The following is a 9,035-nucleotide window of genomic DNA, read 5'->3' as shown; positions in this document are numbered from 1 at the left end:
CATTTTGTACAAAAATCCATATGCACACAAGAAAGGGCTCACTATGAGTACATACACTTTGGGTGCTAACACCTTCCCTCTGTGTAACCAACCCCCTTACCTGTAATCTCTAGCATTTTATTAGTTTTGATTTGAAAACTTTTTATATTTTGGTTTTTGTTCGTACTTTTCCCTTTTCCCTTGGAAAAAATAAAAGCGTGATAGCGACTCTTGTTTATTTGATGTCTAGCTTATCCATAACTTGATGGTCATGAATTTACCGCTACAGGTAGGAACTAGAAAGAAACGGTCAATCAAAGACTCAACCTAATGAGGATATAACTCAGAGGGAGCAATTCCATCCAGATAATACAAGAGATAAAACTCTGAATGACGAATCAAACAAATTGTTGGGGATGCTGTGACTTGTCGGAACAAACTAAAGACCATCGAATTCCTTAATAATCATCAAATTCTTCTTGGAAATTACGAAATAAACCAATTCCAAGGCAAAGATAACCAGATATGACTCACACATGGGAGAAACTGTCGTGGTTATGCAACAAAAATAGATGCAAATGGGGATATGGAAACCAAATAAAGGTTCCGGATATCTAGGGTACAATCATTCAAATCACAAACCCGGGGATACAAAACATGAGCACCTCAGCTAGGGAATATGAATTTTCAAAGGGGACCAATCATCAGCTCAACCGGGGATGAGACCCACCAACTCTACTGGGGATGAGAAATTACTCAGGGAGAAACTCATCGACCAAGCTAGGGATAAATGATAAACTATTGGGGAGGAAAATAGTTACCAAACCAACTGCTTGGGGAAGACCAATAATGTTTCACACTTCAAGACTTACTTGTCCTTAGATTGTTGTTGACATTCCTTGCTGTAATCGATTATTCTTAAAGTGAATGCTTTTATTATTTTAAGAAAAATAATTATTCATTAATTTATTTCAAAATTATCATCATAAAAATTCAATTTTATTTAACAGAAGTAAATAAGAATAAAAGTAAAAAAAAACTCAACTTTATTTAATAGAATGGTAGACCGCGAATGGCGGGACTCCATGGATCTTTACAAAGTTTGAGAATGTTAATTTACATGGAAAAGGGATATATTGAATACAATGATCACTACTCTCCCTACAATCTTTGAAGTCCTTTGTGCTCTTGTCTTTGGTTGAGAATGACGAAACAGAACTAAAATGACCGTTCCATACTGCTTTAAAGATCAGGACCAGCCGAATGCAGTTACTTGCCATAATCCCTAATTTTTTCCTAGATTTCCCCAAAGTGGGGTACTCAATCTACCAGGATAAATTTTCTGTTTTATGTCTCTAACTTTTTCCTAGATCTCCCTTTCGGGTTTTCAATCCACCGAGACACTCATTTTTTCCTAAGCCGCCGTTTCGGGTTTTCAACTTAGCGAGATGTTCTTTTCCTTTTTTAGGAAAAGTATTTCTTGACTGCATCGACATTCACAGGACGAGTGAACTCTTCACCATCCATAGTTGTAAGAATCAAAGCACCGCTTGAAAAGGCTCTCTTCACAACATATGGCCCTTTATAAATAGGAGTCCATTTGCCCCTAGTATCAGGTTTGAAAGATAGAATCTTCTTGAGCACGAGGTCACCTTCTCTGAACACACGAGGCTTAACCTTCTTATCAAATGCTTTCTTCATTCTCTGCTGTTATAACTGACCATGACACATGGCAGTCAATCTCTGTTATTCAGTCAAATTCAACTGATCATATCTGGTCTGACACCATTCAACTTTTGTCAACTTGGCTTCCATCAAGGCACGCAATGATGGGATATCAACCTCTACAGGGAGCACAACTTCCATGCCATAAACAAGAGAGGAAGGGGTTTCCCCTGTTGAAGTGCAGATGGATGTACGGTACCCATGCAAAGCATATGGAAACATCTCGTGCCATTCTTTTTATGTCACAACCAACTTCTGAATGATTTTCTGGATGTTCTTATTTGCAGCTTCAACAACCCCGTTCATCTTGGGTCTGTAGGGAGAAGAATTATGATGTGTAATCTTGAAGTCTTTGCAAAGATCTTCCACCATGTTTTTATTCAAGTTCGATCCATTATCAGTAATGATCTTACTTGGCACACCATAACGACATATGATTTGATTCTTGATAAACCAGAACACCACCTAATTGGTCACATTCGCATACGATGCCGCTTCAACCCATTTTGTGAAATAGTCAATAGCCACCAGAATGAAACGATGTTCGTTTGAAGCTTTGGGCTCAATCATACTGTAATACCCCAAAATTTACCCTTCATCTTTTCCTGGAAGCATGGGATTATGTTCCACACTCCATTAGCATCATACTAGGTCATACTCATTGCATACTGCATTAGTGACTTGGAAATCAGATATTGATTGATAACTCCTTAGCAGAAGGAGCCTACACAAAGCAAGATTGAGAATTGGACTTTATTCTCCAAGTATACAAGTCTCAAAGGTCTCAGGGGGCTCCAGGTATCTTATTATGGTCTTCAGTTCATCAGTGAAAGATTCAGAGCTATCAGAGTGTTCATTTGGATTTAATCAAGAAATTAGGGTTTCATGGCTACCTGCAACAGGCAAGGTTTGGTTGGAAGTAGAGGAGCTCATCCATGTCATGATTAGAGAGGCATCTTGTCCTAGGAAGACTCACAATTATCTCAGAAAGATCCATTGGCAAACAGTGCAATCAGTTCCCGATCAGTTTTGCCCTAAAACTAGGGTTTGGTATAAAATCAGTTTATTTCTGATTCCTTGAATGAAACTATTTTCCATGGCCCTCCATATGTCCAAAAGGGTCTACATACAAAAAATTCAGCTCTTTATTTGAGCCAGAAGTACTTCAATTGATCACTGGAATCGGAATTAGACAGTTTGGGAAAAGTCAACTGTGAGGCCAGAAAAGTCAACTCCTGACATTTTGAGAGTGGAATTTCAAAATCCATGCCTAGGGGAGCTTACATGTGAAATTTGATCAAGGTTGGATCATGGATTTATCATTTAATCAGGAATTGGAAGAGTTACTTAATTTGGAAATGTTTGACTTTCCATTTAGGGCAAGTTTTCATGATTGTTGCACTCACTTTAAGCCCATTTTCCATCAAGATAAAAGCTCCATTTGAAAATGTCTCCAACATGAAAGTTATTCCTCTTGTTCCAAGCTTTCTAGAGATATAAAGTTTGCTCCATTTGGATCAAGATTGAGAAAGTTATGCCTGGTCAAAGGGAGACATATTTTTAGGACACTTAGAAAAATTTCTAAGTCCAAAAATCTTCAAGTTTTGTCAAGACTTCTTGGCCAGTTTTCTTGCCCTTCAAGGCACCAGTTGAAAATGTTTTCTTCACAACAATTATACCTTTCCATGTCCTCTTTCACATCCTTTTAGAATCATCTCATTCGGATCCATGGTTTGAGAGATACATTCACCTAAAGTGGGCACCATGACATGACTTTCTAGGCAGATTTTAGGCCAAACTGGCCCAGCCAGTTCTGCATGATGTAACCTGATCTTGAATGCCTTTTTTCACCTCCTTCCACTCATCATTTCAACTTGTGATCAACATGAAAGTTGCTAAGCTCCATGATATCTTGCTACTGTTTGCATTATTTCTCCAATTGGTGACTTGAGCATCAAGTTACATGGCCATAAAGTCACCATCTTGGACTGTTTTCTTACTTGCCAAGCCATGCATAAAATCAGCACACGTTTTTTCCTCTTGTGGCCATGCTTTGGATATTTACTCACTTAAATTTGGCCCAAAATAACAATATTTCACATGCCCTAATACACCTCACTTCACACTTTTATTCTCATGGATATCATTTATTTAAAAAGCCCATGGAAACACTTGATCCACCACTATTTAAAAGCTACAAACCCTAAACCTAAGGAGGCATTGGAAATTCGTACCAAGGCAAGGCAAAGAGGTCACATAGCAGCTCTTGAAGTGAGGCACATCTATCACTAGGTAACTCTATCACTCTTTTTCCATGGCCATGAATGGTATACCTATGCTTATTATTGTTCACCATGCTAGGCTTATCATTGTTTACCATGCTCATCATCATATTCCTTTTCATGTTAATCATATGCTTGTGTTAATGCTATTGATTTGTGTTGCTGAATTTTTACCTTTAGCCGTTTCCATGTTGACCTCTTGTGGTCAACTTTTCTCCATGATTAAGCCATTATTTTTTACTAAAACAAGTCACCATGATGATCTACACATTTCATACTTGAATTTTGGTTTTTATTTCGTGGCATTTGGTGTACTATAGCGTTTGTAATCTTGAGTGGAAGTTTTGAAAAATCCATTGCATGGGCTGCGTTTTCAGCATGCATGGTTAGGGTTTCTTGTTGCATGGAGAAGATGATGATGTGTCACTGTAAGGACCACTGGATCGTGTGCTTTTGTTTTAATCCTGGCCATGCATTCTGTTTTTGTCTTCTAGTAATTTAATGAAACATGACCAATTGACAACCATGTCACATGCTTTTAAAAAATTAAAATGTTATTTAGTGGTGTCACATGCTGAATATTTGAGTTGGACCATGGGCCTTGCGCTGTTGCTTTTCCCACCCCACACTTCCTGACCCATTAACACTAATTCCTTCCACTTTCATTCTCTTTTTTCAATTCACATTTATTTTTCAGTTTTGATTTTAATTATTTTAAAATAGTTTCGTTATTCATAAAAATACCAAAAAATATTTTCCATATTTCTTAACGTTTTATTTAATTTTATATAATTTTTATTTTCGTATTTTTTTAATATTAATATTTTATTTTAATTATTTGTTCTAAATGGTCCATTTTAACACACCTTTTTTTATTGATTTTATTTTCATGACTTAAAATTATTTTTAGATTTGGATTTTTGGGATGAAGGTTGACCACTGTCTCATGGTCAACCTGACCTTTTCTTGGAATTTTATTTCACATTTTCAATTTATTTTGGATTTATTTTTGACCTAGTTTGGTTGGTTGACTTTTAATTTGACTTATGTTTTATTTTAATTAATTTATGTACCAGTTTTCATTATTTTTAAAATCTTTTTGGAGGATGATGACTTCCTGACCCTACCTCATTTAGTTTAATTTTTCATAATTTTCTTGATTAATTTGATATTTATTTCATATTTTTTTAGTTGACTTGAATTTTCAGTTGACTTCTTTATGATCGATGTTTGACTTAAGGATTGCTTATGGCAATTGAAGAGATCTTTTGATCCTCCCCTGTCCATCTCATATGCCATGTATTAGAGGCCTTTTCATCTTGATTTTATTTGTTCCTTACCTCATTTCCGGATTAAATTATTCAGTGATCCTTTGTGTGCATAGTTTCATCTGTCTGGTTCATCTGTTATCTTTTATACTTGTTTCTCTTATTCATGCTTTCTATTGTTTGATTGTTTAACATGTTCATACTCCCATGCATTGTTTAATGCTCCATTATTTGATTCTTTGATTTGATTATACACTTGTTTACTTATCTGATTTGATTGATAACTGTTGCCTACTTGTATGATGTATGAGGCATATATTCTCATTGTTTGATTGCCATGAACAATCCCCATTCATAACAAATGTACCCCTCTCCCATGAAGTGTATAATATTTATTTCTTTCATTCTTTATTCATCTGTTAATACAAGAATTAAAACGAACATCCGATAATCATTTCAAAACAAGATCAAAAGCTCGATCCAACGTCGAGTAATCATTTTCAAAACTTAACAGAACCAGCACGTTCTCATCCATCCTCTTGTAAGTCGATTGCTTCATGCATCGCCATTTCTCTTGTAAGTCGATTGCTTCACGCATCGCCATCTACCTGTAAGTCGATTGCTTCACGCATCGCCATCTACCTGTAAGTCGATTGCCTCAGGCATCGCCATCTACCCTTATCCTCTCCTTGCTCCATCCGTCGACTCTTGTTCCGTTTAAGTAGCACCCATTAGGTAGAACCCTTTGTATGATAACATAGGTATAATTCCCTTATTCTTTGCATGCTAACATTAGGTAGATGTTCCCTTTGTAAATCCTAACACATAGGTCCACATTGCATGACAACTCTAGGGCAGAGCTTCCCCATTTTTAGACCTTCCGTGCGTCTCAGATCTTGTGGCATGTCAGTCCGTTCTATTGCAAAGAGGTAACTGCCTAAGACTCGATTCAGCGAGCTGCGACACCTACTGCTAGGACGTTGAACGCATTGCCCACTTTCCTTTGACACAGCTGGTGTCCTCTTTTGTAAGTTCATGTTCAGATGGTAATCCTTAACCCCCTAGTTAGCCGAACTACGGCGACTCTGATTCTCATGTTCAGATGAGATACGTAGGCACGAGACACGATGTCTTGCCAAGTTTTTGACTAACGACTAACAACTAATCCTTGCTTGCTTTCGCCCTTGTTGTGATTCTTTTCTCTCGCCCTCATTGCGATCGAGACCTTCCCTTTTCTCTTGCCCTAGTTGCAATCGAGACCCTTGTTCCCGTAGTTAGCTGAACTACGTTTTGCTCTGATTCTCATTCCAGATGAGATACGTAGGCATAAGACGCGATGTCTTATCGAGCACACTTCTCTTTCACCCATAGGTAGCCGAGCTACGAAGACTCTGATTCTGATACTCAGATGAGATACGTAGGCATTGGATGCGACATCCTTGCGAGTCATTTTCTTTTAACCCTTATTTTAGTAAATAGTACATTAGATAAACCTACACCCTTTAGACAAGAATAACAAATGTGGATCCCGTAGAGTACTACGGATGCGTAGGGGTGCTAATACCTTCCCTTCGCATAATCGACTCCCGAACCCAAGATTTGGTTGTGAGACCTTCTCTTTTCCTTCTCTTCAGGTTTTCTTCGATCGTTTCCTTTCCCTCCTTTGGGATAAATAACGAACGGTGGCGAATCTTCTGTTTCTTCTTTCTTTTCGCCGATTGTTTTTTTCGCATATGTAGTTGCGACACATACCAATCATATCAATTCCCCGCATGGAAAAGGGACATGGAGAGGAAATGACATTCAACAGTGTCGGAGGAACATTAAACTTATCTGCATAAATATAACACTTGTGGCATTTCTTCACAAACTTGCAACAATCAGATTCGATTGTCAGCCAATAGTAACCTGCTATCAACATCTTCTTTGCCATAGCATCTCCATTGGAATGAGTACCAAAGGAACCTTCATGGACTTCAATCATCAATAGGTCTACTTCGTGTCTAGCCACGCATCTGAGAAAAACCATATCTAAGTTTCTCTTATAAAGCACATCACCATTCAGGTAGAAGTTGCCAGTTAGTCTTTTCAAAGTCTTCTTATCTTTCAAAGATGCCCCGGTCGGGTATATCTAACTTGGAAGGAAACATTTGATATCATAATACTATGGCTTTTCATCTTTGACTTCTTCAATGGAAAATATATGAGCTGGCCTATCAAGACGCATCACAGTAAAATTGGGAACCTCAGTCCAAAATTTCACCATGATCATTGAAGCTAACGTTACAAGAGCATCTGCCATCCGATTTTCATCTCGAAGGATATGATGAAACTCAACCTTTGTAAAGAAAGTTGAAATTCTCCTCGCATAGTCTCTATGTGGTATGAAACCGGGTTGATTCGTCTCCCATTCACCTTTAATCTGATCACAACCAAAGCTGAATCTCCATAAATGTCAATATATTTGATTCTGAGATCAATGGCCTCTTCAAGCCCCATAATGCAAGCCTCATACTCAGCCATATTATTTGTACACTTGAAGGTCAATCTAGCTGTAAATGGAAAATGAGTGTCGTGATGAGTAATAATCAATTCCTCAATGCCATTATCATACGAATTAACAACTCCATCAAATACCATGCCCCAACGGGAACCAGGTTCTGACCCTTCTTCAAGCAATGGTTCATCACAATCCTTCATTTTTAAGTACAAAATCTCTTCGTCAGGAAAATCATATTGCACTGACTGATAATCTTCAATAGTTTGGTGAGCCAAATGGTCAGCCAAGACACTACCTTTAATAGCTTTCTGAGATTGATATTCAATATCATACTTTGATAACAACATCTACCAATGGGAAATCCTCCCAGTTAAAGTAGGCTTCTCAAAAGTGTAATTGATTAGCTCCATTTTGGATATCAACCAAGTAGTATGATTCAATATATACTGGCACAGACGCTTAGTTGCCCAAGCCAATGCGTAACATGTCTTCTCAAGCATAGAATACTGAGTCTCACAGTTGGTGAACTTCTTACTGAGGTAGTAAATTGTATATTCTTTCTTTCTAGATTCATCTTGATGTCAAAGAACGCATCCCATACTCTCATCTAGAACAGTCAAATCATGTATGTTGATGCTGAGGAGGAAGTTGGAACGTCGTTCCAAGCTTTGTCCACTGCTAATGAATTAAAGAAATCCGGGGCACCTATGTTAGCTTTAAAAGATGCACAAGAGGCTATTCAGGATGGCAGTTTTGATAAGTGGGGCCGTGTTGTGGAGGTCACTGAGAAAAAGAATAGGGCAGGGTTACGATTTCAACCAGGGCCATTCAACGCCAAGGTTATGCAACCAGTTTTCCATAGTGGAGGGTTCATTCATGAGAATGATCAACACAGTGGTGATGAAGATGAAGCTTACGCCAACTTTGTGACGCGTGGCCAGACTTGCAACAATTGGATTATTGTTGATGTTCCTACTGTTATTCACTGTTCTAAGTGATTTGTTTCCATTTATTTTAAGAAAAATCTGTCTCCTATGCCTATGGGAGAAGTGAACATTGTTGGGCATTTTCCTGATTATCATCAATAAAATACAAATGTATTCATCCACATCTATGATGTTTTATTTTTACTTTTTGCTTTTCTGAAAAATGGTAATCATAAAAAAAAACATAAATAAATAATATTCTTCCCATCTACGTAATACTTGTTTGCATTCCACTTCTCTAAAATCAAAATATCAAATCATTATGCAGGTTGGTTCTCAAACCCATTGAATATAA

This window comes from Lathyrus oleraceus, chromosome 7 (genome assembly GCF_024323335.1).
Source record: "Lathyrus oleraceus cultivar Zhongwan6 chromosome 7, CAAS_Psat_ZW6_1.0, whole genome shotgun sequence".
NCBI lineage: Eukaryota > Viridiplantae > Streptophyta > Magnoliopsida > Fabales > Fabaceae > Lathyrus > Lathyrus oleraceus.
The sequence above is the reverse complement of the archived record's forward strand: the minus strand, read 5'-3'. Positions refer to the sequence as shown.